Source organism: Panthera tigris, chromosome D3 (genome assembly GCF_018350195.1).
Source record: "Panthera tigris isolate Pti1 chromosome D3, P.tigris_Pti1_mat1.1, whole genome shotgun sequence".
NCBI classification, from domain to species: domain Eukaryota; kingdom Metazoa; phylum Chordata; class Mammalia; order Carnivora; family Felidae; genus Panthera; species Panthera tigris.
Genome location: NC_056671.1, coordinates 26,768,687 through 26,789,814, shown reverse-complemented (window position 1 = coordinate 26,789,814; position 21,128 = coordinate 26,768,687). Strand labels below are relative to the sequence as shown.

The 21,128-nt window shown below is 52.7% G+C and overlaps 1 protein-coding gene across 1 annotated transcript in view; it reads left to right on the top strand.

Annotated features, from left to right (window-relative positions):
* MYO18B (myosin XVIIIB) overlaps nt 1–21,128 on the top strand; it is a 242,094-nt gene that overhangs the window by 29,714 nt on the left and 191,252 nt on the right. The gene's annotated exons all lie outside the window — the stretch shown is intronic.

Below are 21,128 nucleotides of genomic sequence, written 5' to 3'. Positions count from 1 at the left end.
CATTGGGACACCACCATCCTTTTGCCCACGGGACTGTAATGTGTCCCAACCTCCTCGCCACTGAGACCAGCCTGAGTCACGCACACCATGGTGTGAGAACGTGGCCCCATCTCTGACCTGGGCTGCATTTCTTTTCCTGCAAAGCTCTAATCATCTGGTAAAATCCCCACCTCTGCATCTGACTCTGTCATACCGAGGGTCAGCAAAGCATAGCTTGTGGGCTAAATCCAGTCGGCTGTGTTTCTGGATAACAGCAGGCTAAAAATGGTTTTTGTACTTCAATTAGATGAAGATCTATCTATCTATGTGTAATATTTTGGGATGTATGAACATTTCTTTTTTTAATGTTTACTATTTATTTTGAGAGAGAGAGAGAGAGAGAGAGAGCGCGCAAGCAGGGGAGGGGACAGAGAGAAAGGGAGTCAGAGAATCCGAGGCAGGCTTCACCCAGTCAGTGCGGAGCCCGATGTGGGGCTTGAACTCATGAACTGTGAGGTCATGACCTGAGCTGAAGCCAAGAGTCGGCTGTTTAACCGACTGAGCCACCCAGGGGCCCCAGGATGTGTGCGAATTGTATGGCGTTGAAATGATAGTATCCATAATTAAAGTTTTATTGGAACATGGTCGCGCCCCTTCATTCACATGCCCGTGGCTGCGTTCCTGCCACAATGGCAGAGTTGAGTAGTTGAGGCAAATATTGTGTGGCCTGCAAAGCTCCAACTAATTGTTATACAGCCCTTTACAGAAAAAGCTGGCCCCTCGTCACGGAACGTCATAGCAAGGGGGGATCTTTGTGCCTCTGCAGGGCCTGTTTATGCTGTGAGAAAACTCCTCGGTCCTCTTTAGACCCAAGCCAAGCCAGAGAGAGGATGTTAGGAATCTGGCTCTGCCCTCAACCGGACGTGTGACCTTGAACAAGTTCCCCTGTCTCTCTCTGGTCACCATTTTGTCAGATGTGAAATTCTGCGGTCGGGACAGATTATAGGTTCTTAATCTTGGGAGCTTGTTTCCTGACGGTTCCGGAGGCTAGAAGCTCAGGTTCAAGGTCAAGGTGCTGGCAGGGTTGGTTTCTCCTGAGGCCTCTCTCCTGCGCTAGGAGAGGGCTGCTTTCCTGCCGCGTCCTCACATGGCCTGCCCTCCATTCATGGGTCTGTCTGTGTCCTGATCTCCTCTTCTTGTAGGACACCAATCACATTGGATCAGGCCCACCCAGATGACCTCATGTTACCTTAATTATCTCGTTAAAGCCTCAGTCAACAAATACAGTCACAATTTAAAGTACCGAGCTTTAGTACTTTAACATATGAATTTGGGGAGGACGTAATTCAGCCCATAATACATCCCAGTCCCTGAGATGAGCCAACGTCTACCCTGTGCCCGGGCCTGGCAGGGGGAGGGATGCGGGGGGCTGTGAGACTACTGTCCCGTCTTGAGAATTTATCATCTTATTAGGAGACACGAGACTTCCAAACTGGGACCAGCTTTGTGAACAGGTTGGGCTGAGGGAGGGATTGCAGAGGTCAGACCAGGAAAGCCCTGAAGGTTCAGAGTCAGGGCGCCTGTGGTTGGGGAAGAGCGGAAGGAAGCAAGCCTATTGTACAGAAGGGAAACTCGAGGCTCTTGGTGCAATTAGCCAGGATTGAGAACCAGACTTGTCTGAGCTTTGGTGGTCTCCTCTTTGATGGGCAGAACATGGGGTTGATGCGTGGATTAAACGGGATTTGGAAGAGGAAGCTGAACGGGGCTGGGTTCCACAAAGCAGACGCCGAGACGAAGATTTGGGTGCACGTGGCTCTTCTGGGAGGGGGTCACCCGTAGGGGAGGGAGACAGGGAAGGGAAGATGGGTGACAGTGTTACTACGTGCTTTAACGAGCACGTCACCTGTGGGCAACTGGAACCAGTTTCACTGGGAACCTCTGGGCGACTCTGAGGACCATGGCTCCCAGTGGTATTGCTTGGAGACAAAGGAGCTGGAGTATCTACCCACTACCTCCTGCTTCTCCGTGGTTGGAGGTTGCATGAACACCTGCCCTTCCAGCCTGTGCTGGGCTTGAGCGAAGCATGTGCCTGCAGCCAGCGACAGCAGAGAGGCAGTGACAGACCAGGGACACGTATGGGATAGGAGGTATGGGATGGCCGGGGCAAGGGCTGGTGCACAGGTCCTCAGTAGCAGCCAGCTCGAGGCAATCCTTCAGTAAAAGGCAAGTCTAGGATTTTGTTGTTGATCCCAGCCTAGGTGACCCTCCCAAGGTGGCCCAGCCGGTTGCCTCTTGGCTGCACTTAGCTGACACAGGATCGCTCCCACCAAGGCACTCTATAAGCCCTGCAGACAGGTGGGACCTGCCTCCCGATTTCCAAGTCAACGTCAGCCCTCTCTGCCTCCAGTGTGACAAAACAGAGGCTGACAGAGCCCTCTGATCTGTTGACCTGTCACCAGAGGAGTTTGGTGGTGGAATTTCTCTTCTGGGGGCATGTGGGATCCCCCCTCTGATGTGGGCCCCGGGGACCTGACCCACACCTGTCGCTGCCTGTAATGATAAAAGGAAAAGTCACATTTATAAATATTTTATTAATACATGATTATGGCAATAATTTCTCCCAGCCTTCCTCCCCACCACCCCAACACACACACCTTATAAATTATTTTAAGAGGAGCTGCCGTCAGTCAGCCCGGGAGGCCCTGCCCGATGATTTACTTACTATATATTCTGCTTTGGAAGATTTCATAATAGGTTGCTCTAAAATCAGCTATTAAGAATTTCAAAGTCATATATAAATGTCTTTGCTTTGTGTCATAACAGATCATTTTGAAATATATTAAGAATCATTTCCATTAATCAGGGTTTTTTTTTATTAAAATGATGATCTCTCCCAGCGTGCCTGGCTTCCGTAATTTATTTTGAGGGTCCTGATCTTTTTTTTTTTTTAGTTTTTTTTTATGTTGTATTTATTTTTGAGAGAGAAAGGGAGAGAGAGAGAGAGAGAGGGAGAGCAAGCACAGGAGGGACAGAGAGAGAGAGGGAGACACAGAATCCGAAGACAGGCTCCAGACTCTGAGCTAGCTGTCAGCACAGAGCTCGACGTGGGGCTTGACGCGGAGCTCGAACCCACAAAACGTGAGATCATGACCTGAGCTGAAGTCGGACACTAAACCAACTGAGCCACCCAAGCGCCCCTGCCCTGATCGTATTTTAAAGACCAAGATCAGTCCCTAAAGGAACATTTTGGGCCTTATAACCGGACTCAGGGTGTCTAAACCTTTACGGTGATAACAACCACCACCACGGGATTGGCTTCGGGTTTGACAGTTTCAAAAGCAACTGTGCCACGGTCACGCCTCTTGATCTGAAGAGTCGGCCTGCTGGGTGCGAGCTTTGGCTTGGCCACGTTGAGCCTCGGTTTTCTCCTCTATAAAATGGAGCGGCTAATGGCACCCAGCTCGCAGACTCATTGTGAGGATTCGCTGAGTCAGTGCCCAAGAGTGTGGAGCACAGGACTTCGCTCATAAAGTGTCGGTTCAGAAGTATTTGCTATCGTTCATCACCGTCTGATAGACGAAAAAACAGAGACTCAGATTAAGTACGTGATGTACCCGACGTCACACAGCTAGTATGTTCCAGAGTGAGATTTGGAAGCTCAGTTGGTCTCCCTGCAAATACCCCTCCGCTGTCCTTGCCTTAGCAACAGGCTGTTGCCATCTCCTGATGGGGAATCGGCTTGTCTTTCTGGGCCCTGGGCTGAGTGGTTGTGGATACAGTGATGTCATTGCAGCCTTAGGCCAGCCCGGGAGGAGTGAGGTCTATTACGATGCCCATTTTACAGATGCGGACACTGAGGCCCGCCGGAAAACTTCATCCATCTCCCTCGTGGCGCATAACTAAAGTCAGAGGTGGGGTTTGGACCCAGGGCCTCCCAAGCTCCGAGCCCAAACTTGGGGGCCACACGTCCCGCCTCTCTTGCTCCGCGAGCTCCCACTTCTGTCCTCACAGGCTCCCAGAGGGCTGGCAAAGTCACTTTCTCGTCAGTGCACTTTCCAATACCAAATGCGTGGGTTTTCCTTACACCAACCAGTTTTCTGATTCTCCAGGCACCAGTGGGGGGTCCAATTCAGTTCAGCTCGATTCAGACACTGGAGTTCAAACAGACCCCACGGGTTAAGGGCTCGGTCCCACAAGACTGTCCGACCTCAGATACCAGCCATCCATTTGGGCCACCTGTACTTCTGACCGACTGGTTGCAAAGTTGGTAATTTTCCAGAAAAGCTCACGGGACCCAGAAAGGCACTTTACTTACTATTATCCCAGGGGCGCCTGGGTGGCTCAGTCGGTTAAGTGTTTGACTTCAGCTCAGGTCATGATGTCTGGGTTCCCGGAATTTGAGCCTCACATCAGGCTCTGTGCTGACAGCTCGGATTCTGTGTCTCCCTCTCTCTCTCTGCCTCGCCCCTGCTCATGCTATGTGCGTGTGTGTGTGTGTGTGCGTGTGTGTCAAAGATAATAAGCATTAAAAAAATAAGAATAAAGGATACAGCTCAGGAACAGCCAAATGGAAGAGAAGTGTAGTGCGAGGCATGGGGAAGGGACTTCCCTGCCCTCTCTGGTCTGACAGTCCCAGCACCTTGATGTGTTTACTGACCCGGAAGCTCTCCGAGTTCTGTAGTTTAGGGCTTTTAAGGCAGCGGGTGATTAATCAACCTCCAGCCCCTCTCCCCTCCCCAGAGGTCAGGGGGTGAGGCTGAAAGTTCTAAGCTTCTAATCATGCCTTGGTCTTTCTGGCCATCAGCCCCTGTCCTGAAGCTATAGAGCACCCTGCCACCACCCCCCCGCGCAGGAAGCTGGTCATTCATTAGTGAACAAAAGACCCTCCTCACTTCAGAGATGCCAAGGGTTTTGGGAGTTGTGGACCAGGGACCAGGGACAAAGACCAAATGTGTGCTTATCACAGGTGCCAAGCTTTGAGCAGGAAGCCCACTGGGCGCATGTGGGTGGTTCCAGGCGGATGGCACCCCAGGCTCTCAGCTCACTATGGGGTCCCAGCGTGCTCATGGCCCCTGCTTCATTTGAGCCTTCTGCGCCTACATCATACACGGCCGCAGCATAACTCCTTGGGGCTGCTCTGAGCCGCCTCCTTTGTGGGGCTCATATCCTATGCAGGTCCCCGCTGACCCCTGAGTTCCTGCAGGGAAACATGCCTCCTCCCCACACCCTTCTCAATCCCATTGGCCCCTGTGACATGGTGGCCTTTATCCCAGGAGGCTGGCTGCCTGTGGGGAGGAGGGGGGTGGGCTGCCCTGTCATGAGCTCTGCCCCCCCCCCCCCCGTCAGTCGCAAAGTCAGAGGCATGCCAGCATGCCAGGACGTGGAGGGGAAAGGACATGGAAGTTTTGCAGTCAGCCGGTTCAGATTTCAGCCTGGCCTTTTATCAGCGGGCTGTGACCTTGGCCAAGTTATGGAAGCTGCCTGAGCCTCAGGTGGGGGAGGAGGGATGGAGGGGGGACAAAGGATGTCTTAGAGCTATCTGGAGGCTCCCCCAAGGTTGCAATGCTAATAACGCTCTGACTCTGGGCCGCTTCCCATGCACAGGCAAGGTGACTCCTGGCTCGGTTGGTTCATTAGAAAGTGACTTGTTCTGGGGCGCGTGGGAGGCTCAGTCGGTTAAGCCTCTGACTTTGGCTCAGGTCATGATCTCGCGGTTCGTGGGTTTCAGCCCCAAGTTGGGCTCTGTGCTGACAGCTCAGAGCCTGGAGCCTGCTTTGGATTCTGTGTCTCCCTCTCTCTCTCTGCCCCTCCCCTGCTCACTCTCTGTCTCTCTCTCTCTCTCCCAAAAAATGAATAAACATTTAAAAAAAATTTTTTTAAAGTGACTTGTTTGAAGAGGTCAGCCACAACTGGCTGTTGGGGCTTAGGGAATGTGTTCTAATAGTGGCAGGAGGGCCCAGAACTTTCCCTCCTTCGCACCGTGGTTCCGCCTCCCTTCTGTCTCTCAGACTTGCTGTCCCAGACCGGTCCCTTGGGAAGCCGGGGGAAGGACGCTCTGGGGGCTGGCTCCACTTGGCAGGCAGAAAACCCTGGGTGATTTGACATTGCGGTTGGTTTGCTGTTGACCAAGGTCCGTGGCCCGGGCCATCCCTCAGGAGCCATCAGGGAACCATTCATTCAACCTTGTGGTTCTTTCCTTTGGCAAAGGTGGCCCCTGGAACAATTAGCTGGTGCCTGTGTGTATGTTTTTTTCCCTTTTATTTATTTATTTATTTATTTATTTATTTATTTTTTTGATGTTTGTTTAATTTTGAGAAAGAGGTACAGAGAGACAGAGCATGAGGAGGGGAGGGGCAGAGAGAGAGAGGGAGACACAGAATCCGAAGCAGGCTCCAGGCTCCGAGCTGTCAGCACAGAGCCCGTCGCGGGGCTCGAACTCACGAACTGCAAGACCGTGACCTGAGCTGAAGTCGGACGCTTAACCGACTGAGCCACTCAGGCGCCCCCCCGTGTGTTTCAAAGGCAGCATGGATGCTCTCTGGAACTCACTTGATAAGGCGAGAGAGGGGGAGAAGGAAATAGCAGGGGCTCTGGTATTTGAACCCAGGCTCCCCCCACCCCCCTGACTGTGTGATTTAACTTGTGCGCAGTGATTTCCCCTCTCTGGACTCAGCTTCGGTGTCTGTGAAATGGCAATAAATCTGCTTACCTTCTCTGAGCATTCGATAGTCAGAGAGACTGGATGCGTGACACCCAGCACATAGGAGGTATTCAGCAAGCCGTGACTTCCTGCTCTGTGCAAAGTACTTTTGTTGCTGGTGGTTTCTGTCGGTGTTAAAGCCAGCCCATGAGGGGGGCTGGGTGGTAGGTTGAAAGCCCGTTGGGTGGGTGGGTGAAGAGCCCAGGCCTCTAAATGGAGACGCTCCTCTCCGAAGGGCGCACTGTGAGACTTCTGCACTAACGAATGGCCGGTTCCGAACCAGAATCCAGTTCTGGACTCACTGTCCAGTGCCCTGTCCACAGCCTAGCAGAAGGTCCCCAGGGCCAAGGACAGTGCAGGGCAGTACTGAGAGCAGCCAGGAGTGACACAGACCTGGGCTCACGTCGACGCGAGGACTCGAACAGCTTGCCACCTTTGGGACTGGTCAGCTGACCGTGCTGCGTAACACGTCAGCCCCAACCCCCTGTGCCTTGCACGACAATCGTTTCATTGTCTCCTGGAAGGGCTCCCTTCCCTAAGCTGGCGGTTCGGGTTGGAGGCTTGTCCTACGGTCGCAGTCACATGGTGGAAGCAGGTGGAGAGGCTGGGGCTGGCTGGGCATCTTTCTGTCCTGTGCGGTCTGTGGCCTCCCCGCGTGAGCTCGTTTGGGCGGCTTCTCGGCGTGGCGGCTTCAAGTGCAACCTGGAAGCTGCGTCCCCTTTTCTGAGCTGGCTTCGGATATCACGCAGCGTCCCTCCTGCCATCTTCTATTGGTGATGAGCCTTTGACAGCTTCGAGGGCCAGGGGAACCAGACTCCATCCCCGGAGGGGGCAGCGAGAAGGTTCTAGAACACGGGGGCTGAGAGATAACTGGGTTGGCCATGTGTAGCCACAGTGGCTTTGAGCAAGTCATTTAAGCTTTCTGAGGCTTAGTGTTCTGGCCTGTACAATGGGACTGAGAAGGGCAGTGACTTCACATGTCCACCGTACAGATGAACCGAGATGCCGTATGTCAGGGGCCGAGCACAGAGCCAGGCACATGGTAAGTTCTGGCTTTTGGAAGGTACAATGGCATAAAGCTTGTCAAATTCCACAGCCAAGGCTTCTCTGCTCCCTGCTGACGTGGTAAGAAGACACTTCTGCTCCCTGCTTTTATTACCAGGGCTTTCCCTGTTCCCCGCCACTGTCCTGTAATGTCCCCTGAGGACCCCCTTCCCACAGGAGAGTAAATGAAGGATGAACTTGGTGCCCTCTTTGCGGCGAGAAACCATTTCTGTGTCTTGGGTCCCCCTGTCTGTGGGACAGTAGAACCAGACGCAACGGTCTGCCTGGGAATGATCTCCATGCACAAAACCCTCTCAGAGTCCCCTGTTCTCCACCTCAGCCCAGGACCGGGGGACCCCTTCACCTGCGCTCTCTCTTTGAATCCTCCCAGCACCCGTGACAGATAGGGAAGGAATTCCCATTTTGCAGTTGAGGAATGCCGAGGCTCAGAGAGGTTATGTGACCTTGCCAAAGTCACAGAGCATCACGTGGTGGATCCAAGGTTAGAGTCATTGCCTGCCTGGCTCCCGGATCCCTGCCCTTCGCTATTTTCTCTGCCATCCAACTGGCCTAATCCTCGCGTGCATTCTGGGCGCCCGGATGGTCGCCTCTCCCCTAAGAGCTTCTCCGCTCCGTCTAATCTCCAACCGTGGCTGTGTCCAATCTCCAATCCCTATTCCCCCATCTGGAAGGTTATGCCGTTAAGCAGAATCAAGGTCGGAGAGCTCACGAAAGGCATGGGTTCTGGGACCAGGCTGACCTGCGTTTGATCCCTGTTCTCCTGCGTGATCTCTGCGACTCCTTTGACCTCTTGAGAGTCGGTGTCCTCCTCTGTAAAATGGGAATAACAATACTGCCTGCCTCCTAGGGTTCTCGCGAGGCTCATGTCATTTAATCTGAGTATGCGAAACTTTGTCATTGTGGTTATTTTATCGCTGTATTATTATTAATAGGAAGTCTGTCCACCTCCAGGGAGCATTCCCCTGCAAAGGTGGAGTTCCCGAGGCTGATGCGGGCTGGTCTTTCAGCCTCTCCGACCCCTGTGGTCCTGTCGCTACAAGAGAAAGCCCGAGACTGTCAGTCTGCCTGCTCTCTCTCGTTATTTCAGAGCGATGACAATAATGTCCAGAATCCAAAATAGCCACAGGACGAGCGATGCCTGTCTGGATGGCCTCATTGCTTCGTTTTCCTTTTTCTCTGAAGGCCAATGGGAGGGTTAATTTACTATTCTTTCACTAAATTTGCCAGTCTACTTGCTGCTGACCCCATGGCCTAATAGATGACACTACCAGGCCCATATATAACCCAAGGGGGGGTCTCATAATGGGGTGATGAAGGGAGGTTGCCAATCAGCTGCTAACTCCCCAAACGCTATAATAAAGATGTCAGTCCCTGAATGGATGAGGTCGTAACTCGGGGAGCCGGGGGTGGGGGGGCGGGGCCTGCGGGAAAGAGAGACAATAGCAGCCAGGACAGAGGCCTGGCACCCCCACCCCCACCCCCCACGGCCCCGCCTTCTCCTGCGATGCTCTGACTTCCAGTGGCCAGATCCAAGGACAGGAGGAGGTGACCAGACATTCTCCCGGCCAGGGCGAGACCCTGTGCGCAGAAGGCCGGTGACCCCACCAGCACAAAGCACCTTGTGAAGTGCTTTACTCTTTCTGTTTGAAAACCACTCTGCACACATAATACTGTAGAGTCATCTTCCTGTCGAAAGCGGAAACCATACAGAAGACGGTGGAGTAGCAAAGGGTCCCTCCCTGCCCCGTCAGACCCCTCGGCCCTCCAAGGGGATCGTTGTTAAGGGCGTAAAGGAGCAGTGATTGCAAGCGATGAGCCCGTGCGGACACGCTGCGATGAACTAAAGTCCGCCGTCTCCATTCGGGCCCACCCTTGGAGTTGTCCATCCCGTGGGTTTTGACAAATGCGTACTGTCACATTCCACTGTGACTGCGTCATGCAGGATAGGTCACTGCCCTAACAGCCTGGGTTTTTTTTTTTTTTTTCTTTCCCTCTCTTAAACTTTTCGGTTTGAAGTCATTATAGACTCATAGGAGGTCGGAGCACCTACGCAGCCCCATGAACCCTCTCTAAGCGCGGCCAGGTCCGCAGCAGCGGTGACTGACGTGGGTGTATTACTGTCGCCTAAACCACCGGCCGCAGGGCCAGGCCCTTACACACCGTGCATTTAGCAGCATCTCTGCGTGTCACAAATATACAGGCGGGCGGTTGGCTTGGATGTTGTTTGAATATCACCGCGACTTTGTCTGTGCCTGTAAGGAGCCGGCTCGTGTCCTTGACCTCTTCTTTTATTTTAATTTTTTTTTTAATGTTTATTTATTTTTGAGAGAGAGAGACAGAGTGTGAGTGGGGGAGGGACAGAGAAAGGGAGACACCGAATCCGAAGCAGGCTCCAGGCTCCGAGCTGTCAGCACAGAGCCCGACGCGGGGCTCGAACCCACGAACCGTGAGATCGTGACCTGAGCCGAAGTCGGCCGCTCGACCGACTGAACCACCCAGTGACCCTGTCCTTGACCTCTTTGCGCGCTGAGTCATAGGGGTGACCCTAATTTTCTCTGTTGACTGCAGGGACCTGCCCATTATGGGGAGAGGGGAGGGGCTCTGTATCTGTAGCCGTGTTCCTGGAGGCCATTCGGGTTGTTTTCGGGTTTGGGGGGGCCTAGACAACACCGCCCTGAACACCCGTGTAGGAATGAGCATTTTGGAGGCATGGTTTCCTGAACACAGATCTGCTGGGTCAAAGACTGTGTTCTAGGCCTGACGTCTCGATGCACCCGGCCTGGTTCGCATCCCCGGGGTGTTACACGGGTTGGCTCACTGAACCCTCACTAGACTGTGGGGCGGGTACTGATGTCGTTGTTTCCACTTGGAGGTGGGAAGCTGAGGCTCTGAGGGGTGAAGTCACGACAGCTCAGGGTCACACAGCTCTAAGTGGCACAAAGCTGGACCTTCTGTCTGCTGGGCACTCTGTCCGTCAGGGGCAGAGGGAGGCCTGGAGTTTCAGAATGGATCCACTGTGTCCACTTTGGGGACGCCCCCTCTGTCCGCCACTTCTGTCCTCTCCTCACTTGTCCACGCTCACTTCTGTTTCCGTAGGGGAAGCATGCAGGCCCCCAGGTGCCTCGCTCCCCTGCCCCTAGAGGGGCTCCTACCTGCACGTCTCCCTGCCCCCGAGGACACAAGCTGCACATTTGTAGCGAGGTGTTCAGAGCCCAGCGTACCCGCACCTCCTTTGTATTTCCCCCCAAAGTGCTGATTAGGGTTGGCACCCGGGCCCCAGCTGGTGGGGGCCAGGGTCGTTCACTCCTCCGGGCTCTGGACGAGGGGACATCATGAGTCACCGAGTCGGGCCCGCTAGAGTCTGGGCCTGCATGGTTTCTCCTTGGCTCAGATGGCAAGTTCAGCCTCTCACAACCTGGACCCACCTGCCTGGCTCTGTGAACACCCTGGGCTGGGGAGGACAGAGAACCACCTGCCTCGAAGGGACTAAGATCACGCCAGGCCCGAGCCCCTATTTGTACCGGGTGGGGGCAGAGGATCAGAGAGGGGAAGGGCCTTGCGCAGGGTCACACAGCAAGGCTGTGGGGGAGGTGGGACTAGAGCCCGAGTGTCTGGGCTCCTGGGCCATTTCTGTGTTCATTTTGCTCAGCCCTTCCTTTCTTCTTCCCTCCCTCCTCCTCTTCCTCCTTCTCTCCTCCTTTCCTGTCTTCTCCACTGTGCCTTGGCTGCCCAGGGACACCATCCTTACTTTCCAAGACAAAATTTCAGTCCGATCAAGGGAGATAGACCCAGATCTGGGCATGGAGGAAGCCCGGAGAACACTGTAGGCAGGAGACACTCTGAATTCAAAGTGGTCAGCCCCGTCCAAGGGGCCTACCACCCTAGGGGACCCTTGAGCTGAATCTCCAAAGCTGAGAAGAAATTGGAAAGGGTGCTTCAGGGAGAGGAGCCTCCCCGAGCAACGGTATGGTGGTTTCAGCAAAGCCTCCGCGTTCCCGTCTGCAAGGTGCCAACCTAAGGGGTGATGCTGGGTCGAAACGGGGCCCTGACGAAGAGATTGCCACGTGGCCCTACAACCTAGAGATTGTGCTGATGTGTCCTTGGACCCAGCATCCCCGAGGCCCGTCCCCCTCCTGGGACCCGTCCCACCCGCCTGCCTTTGTGTAGACACAGACCCCGCATCCTCAGCCCTGCCCCAGCTGGTGGCTTGGCTCCTTGCCCGACAGCTGGTGCAGCCGGGCCTATTCTGGGCCACAGGCAAGGATTTATTCTGCGTTTTCTGAGCATATTGAATTCATTCATTAAGCCGAAATGGCTGCTCTGGGATGTAAACAATTATATTTTTAAAAAGCCCACAAAACCCTGAAGTGGCCGACGCTAGAAGGCATTGCTCGTGGGCAGCCCCACACCGTGGGAGGGCGGGGTGGGGAGGCTGAGACCCCCCCCTCCCCCGGGCCAGCAGATTTCACATAGGGTGAGCTACTCCCTTGCCGGATAGCCCTGTCAAGGCCCCTTCCAGCTTCGTAGCCTCAGTTTCCCATAAATGATAACAGGAGCTGATATCTGTCCAGTGCTTACTATGTACCAGGCACTATTCTAAGAGCTTTGGCCATTTCTTATCCCATTTTACAGATGAGGAAACTGAGGCTCAGAGAGGAGAAAGGGCTTACCTAATGGGGGTGGGCCAGATGCCCTCGGGGCTCTCTATAAGCCTTGATCACCAGAGCCCCTACTAACCTATAGCTGGAGGTGGGGAGATGTAAGAGGTAAGGTAAGTTATGTAAGGTCATGGACGTGGGAAGGGGAGGAGCCCAATTTTGGGTTGTAGAATTCCATCCTTAAAGATTTCGCTCCTATTCATTTTTTTAAAGTTTATTTGTTTTGAGAGAGAGAGAGAGAGAGAGAGAGAGAGAGAGAGAGGAGAGGAGAGGAGAGACAGAGGGAGAGAGAGAATCCCAAGCAGGCTCTGCACTCTCGGCACAGAGCCAGACTCGGGGCTGGATCCCACGAACTGTGAGATGATGACCTGAGCTGAGCCCAGGAGTAGGACCCTCAACCCACTGAGCCCCCCCAGGCGCCCCTAAAGCCTTCCGTCCTATTCTTTATGCCACGTTATGTCGTAGGGTCCGGGGCGCCATCATTAAATGCAAGCAGTAATGAGACCTTTTCACATGGCTACAGTAATGGCAACAGTAATGGCAACAGTAATGAGACCTTTTCACATGGGGAGAGCAGGTGTGGATTTAGCACAGGGTCAGGCACGTGGTGAGCATTCAGGAGACACCGCCTGCTGGCTGGGCTTTCCTCAGGACCCAGGAAGCAGCTCCAAAGGGAACAGCGTGATAGGCTGAGGGACGCCGGAAGGTAGGAAAAGCACTGACGGGGAGCCAGCCAGGGCTGCTCCAGTCCTGGCTTCTGCCTCACTAGCTGTGCGGCCTCAGGCAAGTCTCACACCTGCTGCTGGCCCTGCCGCCGAGCCCTTGCTCCCGGAGTCCCCTGGAGGGAGCAGAGTATCCACCGGCTCCTCAGCAAAGATCACCAGCTCTGCGGGCTTCACATCCAACGTCTCACTTCATCCTTCCTTCAAACAACCCTCTGGGAGAAGAGCCACCCGTCTCACGGATTTGGAAACTGATGCTCAGAGAGGGGACATCTCCTGCTGGAGATCTCGCCGCCAGGCCGAGTCTGCCTTTGGATGTCCAGCCTCCGCTTCTTTCCCTAGTTGCCACCGCCCCAAAGATGCCATGTCTGCCTTTTCCCTCCAGCCTCGTGATCGAGTTAGCTCGGGAGACTCCTCCTCCGGCTCCCCTTCTCTTGTAAATTCCTGATGCCCGTTGGTATACTCGAGGCTCTGAGAAGTCCTGCATGAAAGCGGCCATCTTCCTTGGTTTACTCTGATGCTGCCCCAACTGATTTGTCTAGTGAGACTTCTTTTTTTCCCCCAAACACCTGCTCATACTCCCCAGAGCGCTGGGAGTGGTCTGTACATTGCCTTCTAGGCAATGTGAGCTGCAATCCAGTTGGGTTATAGATGGCTTATTGACCAGGCCTTACAGGGAGCACTGACTGTGCATACGCAGAAAGGTGTTGGGGCAGACGGCAACTTTGTCTGAAGCCGGACAGGTGGGACAGTAGGGACATACAGTAGCAGCGATAAGAAGCAGGCAGGGCTTTGAAGTTCTAGCCCGTAAGAGGGTTGCCTTTTCCATGGTCCCAACACTAGAACCTTGCTGGTCACCCCTGCGCAGAAAGCCACAGCTGCCTGAATTGAGTTGGTTCCCGGGGTTTCTCTTTCTGACCCATCCGTCCCCTGGAAGGGCAGAAATCTCAGAGCGCGATCATAATCGTAGGAGCTGTTCACAGAACAGACCCTGTACTAAACGATCTGCACAGATAACCTCACTGAGGCTCCCCAAGCGCTACATGGGGGTAGGTTCCCATTTTACAGAAGAGGAAATGGAGGCTCTAGGAGGTGACAGGACCTCCCCCACACCACGGGGCTTTAGGCGGGAGAGGTGGGATTCAAACCCAGGCACTGCCTCGTCTTCTAGCATCTCTAGACTTTCAGGCTTATCTCTTCCCTGCAGGTCACATCCTTCCTCGCAGGGCTCCGGATTGTGAACCGCTGTGTGAGGAGATGTGACCCAGATGCACTAGCGTTATAAATAAGTCACATAATGCTTGGTAATTCAGCGACAGCACGGCTATTGTTGGAAGTTGTTGGAAGGAGAAGTAACTTGGTTATTAATAAATGCAGGAGGCCTCAGTAATTGATAGCAATTGAACTCCTGGTGCACAGGGGAAAGCTGTTGTGTTATTATTTCATCTCTCTCTCTCTCTCTTTTTTTGGATCAAACATAAAGGGAAAAACCTGCTTTTGCAGGTGGATTTGAGCCTCTCAGAAACTGTAGTCCGTTTACATTTCCTTGCTCCTTCCTTTTTTTCTGGCTCTCATTTTCGTCCTTTCTATTCAAATCCCAACCTGCCTCTTACCAGCATAGTGACCTTGGTAGGTGATTCAGGTAAGGCAATTTGTCCAGGGTCACCTGGTTAATTGAAGGGTCTTTCTGGTAAATCAGTGTTTCCTAAACTAGCGTCTCATGGGACATCAGACCTGCAAGGTGCTCCTAAAAGTATTCTCAGGCCTAATATGTCTGAACAGAATGTCCTCTTCTTGGACATTCATAAGATATACTTTAAAGGCTCTGAGAAGTCCCGCAGTTTAAGAAACTTGTTTCACCAAGCAATGACCAGCTTGATATGATACAGGATTCATTTCTTCCCAGTGACACTGATGAACGACATGGAATGACAGCTATGAGGAACGCCTTTGGGGGAACTGAGCCCCCAGCTGTCTGGCCGCTCTGCCCTGTTCCATACCGCTCTGCCACACGGGGACTTTCTGACTCAGCCCTGCCCTTGGTGGCACACTGGCTGGAGCCGGGCCTCACCCCAGATGTTGCAAATGGCTTCAGAGGAACAAAGACACAAAGAAATAGCAGCCTACCAAACCTTGGGTCTCTTTCAGACCCAATTCTTGGCCTCAATAATTGAAGGGAAATGCAAACCAAACCTTGCTCTAAGCGTGACCAGCCTCGAAGGCCCTCTTGGAGTCTTAGCACCTGACGTGGGTACAGCTGCTGATTCAGGCATTCAAGGGCAAGATGGTTCACGTGGGAGGTGATCCCAGGATGTACTGTGGGGAAGGAAGGCAGCCTTGAAGGGTGTGTTAGCAAGCCAGCTACCGCTGTGCGCAACTGGGGCTCAATCCCGCTAGAGACCTCTGGGGGGCAGCATAGAGCACACACACGGAGTTAACCCACTCAGAGGGCATCACCTTCCGTCATTGGTTGAGGGCTGAGGATTTCAATTCCATGGCACTTCCAGCTCCCCTGGCATGAGCAAGTGCCACTGGGAGAGACCGCCCGCAGCAGGAGGGAGCACAGCAAGCCCCCCGGGGGGTGGGGGTGGAGCTCTGACGGCGCCCTTGCTGGTCCCCCCAACCCCCATGTTGCCAGGAGAAGTCTGTCCCTGTTTCCTTTTGACTTGACCTACATACAGCCCACGTGTATGTTCAAACTCAACCTAAAACGGGATGCAGGGAGGTACCAGAACCGCCGCTAATCAGGGGTCAGGGACCTGGACTCAAGTTCTAGCTTGGCCACTTACATGCTGGGTGACTTAGGGCAGGGCAATATCCCCTCCTGTGTCTCAGTAGCTTGTACTGTAAAATCAGGCTTAAACAACACTCAGCCTGCAGGCCCTGCAAGGCAGTTGGGAGCTCGGCCAAGGTCACACAACTGTCCTCTCCCTCAGTGTAGACACACTCAGTGTTCATCCTTCAGGCCATGGCGAGGCGCACGGACCCTTTGTCACTAAGACTAAGAGAAGGATTGGTCCTTGCAAATAATCTTTAGAACAGATCCACGGGTGGGTGGTTCCTATGACACGTGCGTTGTATTTATGCAAATCCCGCCATACATGCAAGGCAAACACAAAGCTAGGGGTTACAGGTGCGCGTCTTTTCAAAAGTCCTGGCCGCTAGAGGCAAGCCATCCATTTTATGTGTGTGTGTGTGTGTGTGTGTGTGAGCGTGTGTGTGTTCTGTTGGAGGCAAAGCCTTCTGTGTTGGACTTGTAAAGAAGAGAAGCTATTTACGGGCCATTTGAGATTCTCCAGGGCAATCTTAAGGGCACTTGACTTTAGACTGAGACTCACTGTGAGGCGAGGCCCCTCTGCACCAGCGCCATGGTTAGGATATTGAGTGCTGGAGTCAGGAGGCCTGAATTCAAATCCTACCTCTGCCCCTTCCCAGCTGCGTGGCCTTGGAAAGTCACCCTGCGGTCTGGTGTTTTCCTAAGCCAAGCGGTGATGTTACTGTTGGCCCCTGGGGCCGCGGGGAGGATTCAATGAGGCAGCAGCGGTGTTTGGTGCTGAGTCCAGCGCCTGGCGTGGGAAGGTGCATGGCACGTGCTCCTGGCTGAAGTTAGGATATTCAGGTGGCCTTTGTGATATTGTCAAACATTGGCCTTCTGGTTTCTTTTTCTTGGGTGAGCGAGACAGAGGAGGAGTGACAGGTGGGCCACCAGGGAGCATTTCCTGCTTAGAGCTCAGCATCACGTGTCCTGTGCGACGCTTGCAGAAGAGGGAGCAGGTCCCTGCATGGTGTGTGCAGAAGCCAGACTGCGGTCCTACCTGCCACGGGGCCCTGTGTCCCGCCAGGGACCGGCAGAAGGGCTGACAGCCAAGTGCACAGGCCTGAGATGATCTCTGTGTGTGGCTTTGGCGTTATTCTGGGCACAGTCTCCTTGCCTCCTGGTGGGTGAGGAGAAAGCACCTGGGTTGAGTTGCATGACCCCCTTTGGAGGGGGCTAGAGGCAGGGAGAAATCCACAAACCCGCCCCACAAAGAGTCCCCTCTGAGGAGCTGGCTCTATCCTGTCTGTCCGTCTCACTTCTGTGTTGTCTTTCATTTGATCTTTCCTGTTAGAAAAGGCGGTCTCTAAGGTTCAGATGGCGGGTTCCGTGGGGAGAGGAGAACACAGAGATTCTCCCTCCCCGGTCTTGGAGAAGCGGCGAGGGAAAGCAGGTGGGGCTGGCCGTCATCGAGAAGCGTGCATTCCACTCTCCATTCCTTCCACCATGTAATTACCCACTTTACAAATGTTTGTTGAGCACTTCCTGATGCCAGCTCTGGTCGGGATAGAGCAGCAACCATACAGACTCTGCCCGAGCACACCAGCAGGTGGCTTCCGCGCGGTCTGAGATCCGCACACAAGGGCGGGAATCCTGCTCTGCCTCTCACTCCCTGGACCAGAAACTAGACCTTGCCGGGTCTGTTCCACATCTTTGAATTACCTCAGAGGCTTTTTATAAGCGTAAAGAAGAGGGTGAGGAAACACATCGCACAGTGCCCGGCACGTGCCGACGCTTGATGGCTGTCCTTGTTCAGTAAGTGATGGCTTTTCAGGAGAAGGAAATATCGCATAAATGAACATCACTTGGATGGGAATCTCCAGCCCCGGTGGCTTTCCGAGGACAGCTTTGTCCTTGGCTTTGGGGTCGGTTGGTAGGAGGTGCTGAGCCCATGTGTGTCTGCGTTTCCGTGGAAGAGAAATGACCTCAGTTGGCTCAGAATCTCTGGGGCGTGGCCCAAATCTGAAGGGCGCCGATTCATTATCCATCCCCCAAATCCTCTCCTGAAGCCAGAGACAGACAGATCTGCAGGAGGAGTCCCTGCAGCCGCCAGGACGGAACAATCCCGGTCGGGTGAGTGGTGCCCTCTTTGATTTCACAGGTGGAGAAGGGAATAGACATTTATTGAACACCTTCTCAGGGCCAGACGCTCTGTTGGGTATCTCCCGCGTAAGTGTAACCATCTCACCCAGTCCTTGCAGCCCTGTGATGAAGTGCTTGGAGTTTTATGACTCCATTTTACAGATGAGGAAACTGAGGCTCAAAAAGGCTGTGCACCTCACCCAAAGACTGGCAGCTGAGAATGGCAGAAGCGGGGATAAGGACCCAGATCCTGTCTGGTCCAGTGTCCATGTTCCTGTCTCTGCTTCGGGTGCCCCCCAGTTCTCTGTCTTCCACCCATGTCTGAACAAATATAGGGGAACCCATGGGGTTGGATCTTGTGCACCAACCAGTCTTTAGGGAACTGGAAGCAAAACACGCATTTTCCTGGAGAAGCTCCCTGTGTGTCCCCCCACCCCCACCCCCACCCCCTGGATGCTGCCACCAGCAGGATGCTGCACTGGGCCCTGGGAAATATCCCCCTTGTCAGGCAGGATTTAGAGTCAGATCGAGCCTGTTCACTGCTCCTCTTTTCAGAAAGAGCCATGGTTGATTGCCCTCCCGATTCAGCAAGGTACCGAAGGTCACTGCAGGCAGAGTGTAGGGGAATAATTTGGAGAGTGGCAGAGGAGGGTTGACAGGGCAGGAGAGAGACAGGACATCGCCTACCTAGAACATTATCTCCTATTTAACTGCCTTTCAACCCCCAACACAGGGGGAAAGAAGACTCACTAGGGGCTAACAGCCTTTAAAATCTCTAACCGTCACTAATCTTCCATTTTGACACAGAGCAGACCTCCGGCTCCCAGGTAACTGTGTCTAATTAGCATCTATTGATACTTTTGTGCTCATATTGTATTTATTTCTGCTTTCTGTTTGTGACAAGTGATAATGGTGTTGGTTTGCAAACTGGCCCCAGCTCACCCAGGGCACAGGGACTCCAAAGACAGAAACAGATCACTCCAGATTGGTAGCCGGCAGGTGTAATAAGCAAGGGAATTTACACAGGAGCCTTGTCTCTGCTGGCCAGCCCTGTACATCCCTGCACCCACCCACCCGAATCTTAAAAGTGTGTACAGCATATTCAATCCAGATGGTGTAAACAACACCTTACTCACTCAAGGCTAAGTCCTTAAAGACAGCTCCCCCACCCGCTATGGGAACGTGGGCAGAATGTACGTTTCACAGAGAGGGGAGGGGGGTGAGGAGCCCAGGGCCAGCTCCAGGGTCAATGGGCAGTCACGTCCTCTCGATGGCCTCCTCCAACAAGTGGGTTTTCATTTAAGATAAGGCTGTAATATTTCTCCTCACAACATATTTAGTTAAGTGAAAAAGATAAATGAGTCCGTGTTAAGGAAAGTCTCACCTAGGGTCCCAAGGATACGGCAAATTTCTTAAAAGTGGGTATCTGAGGGACTGATTTTGGTGAAATGGTACTTCTTGTATTTAGTGTCCATCTGATTTCTGGTGGCTTCTCTGAATCAGCCTTTTCATCTGTAAAATGGGAATATTCTCTTGTGATGATCAGTGCTGAGTAACTGGCATGGAGAAGGATGCCAATGAGCAGTGGCTATTGTGGCCCCTCGGTGACCTGGGGGCACCCAAGTATCACATAAAATCTTTTTCCGAATTTCCACCAGACTGATTCTTCAAGACGTCTTCTTGAAGAACTGGGCCCTGTGATCTCTTTCTGATGGGTTGAGAAACCTAGGGCAGCTGTGTTTTTTATTTCAAAGAAGGAAACATTTATGGGAAGATAAGTAATGGAAGAAATTATTTAAGGATGGCACTCGTATTGGTTTTCATCAGCCATTAATTTTTTATTCGGATATAAAATTAGTACACAAGCGCCATAGAAAATTTAGAAAATACAAAATCCCCTTACCCAGCTATGACTGTTCATATTTGGACATATTTCCTTTTTACTATTTTTAAATTTTTTGAAATGTTCGTATTTATTTTTTGAGAGAGAGACAGGACACAAGCAGGGGAGGGGCAGAGAGGGAGAGAGAAGGAGACACAGAATCAGAAGCAGACTCCGCGTTGTCACCACAGAGTCCGACACCGGGCTCGAACTCGCGAACTGCGAGATCGTGACCTGAGCAAAGTCGGACGCTCACTGACTGAGCCACCCAGGCGCCCTGCTTTTTACTATTGTTGTTTTTTTACAACACTTTAGAATGATTTGCACAGTTGACATCATACTCTGGTACAGTTCTCTAATTTGCTTTTTACTTAATGTTTGGCTGTAAGCATTGTTTGTGTTGGACAGTCTTTGTTGTTGATCCTAAATGGCCTTATAATAGGTCATAGTGTGGTTCCCCATTGCTCCTTCAACCTCATTCGGCTCCTCCTCATCCCCCTCCCCTGCCTTGCCTTCCAGCCACCTGGCCTTCTTGGCATTTCTCGAATAGACTATGTTTATTTCTGCCTCAGGACTTTTGCACAGTCGCCTCCTCCCCTCTCTAAAGCTCTTTCCTACTTCTTTAGGAAGCCACCTCCTTCTCACCTTTTATAACCCAGCTCAGACCTCACATCCTCAGACAGAGCCCTCTCTGACCACTATGGATCCACAGGGATGCTCTTAGTTTCTCTTGATCTCATCTCTTGGCTTTATTTTCTCCTTAAAGGGGAGTCACTTTATAATTCTATCACCTGAAGTTATCTTGTTCATCTATTTGTTTTCCTGTTTATTGTCTAATTCCCTCAATAGATTGTAGGCTCCATGAGGACAGGCACCTTGTCTGTCTTGCCCATCATTGATTTCTCTGTGGCAGACACAGTGCCTGTCACGTAGTAGGAGCTCAGTACATGTGTTTTGAATAAATGGATGGGTAGTCAGGTGGTCGGATGTGTGGCTGGGTGGGTAGTTGAATGGATGGGTAGGTGGGTGGCAGGAGGCAGTGGGTGGGTGGATGGATAGGTAAGTGGATACATGGGTGGACAACTCATACTTGTTTTTACTATCAATTCCCCAATTCCACATTTAGAATGTCCACATGATAATTGTAATTGCTTTGAAAAAGTGAACAATGCAAATGCAAGGAAGCAGGAAAAGCATATGTCTTGGGAAACCTGACCCCTGCCTG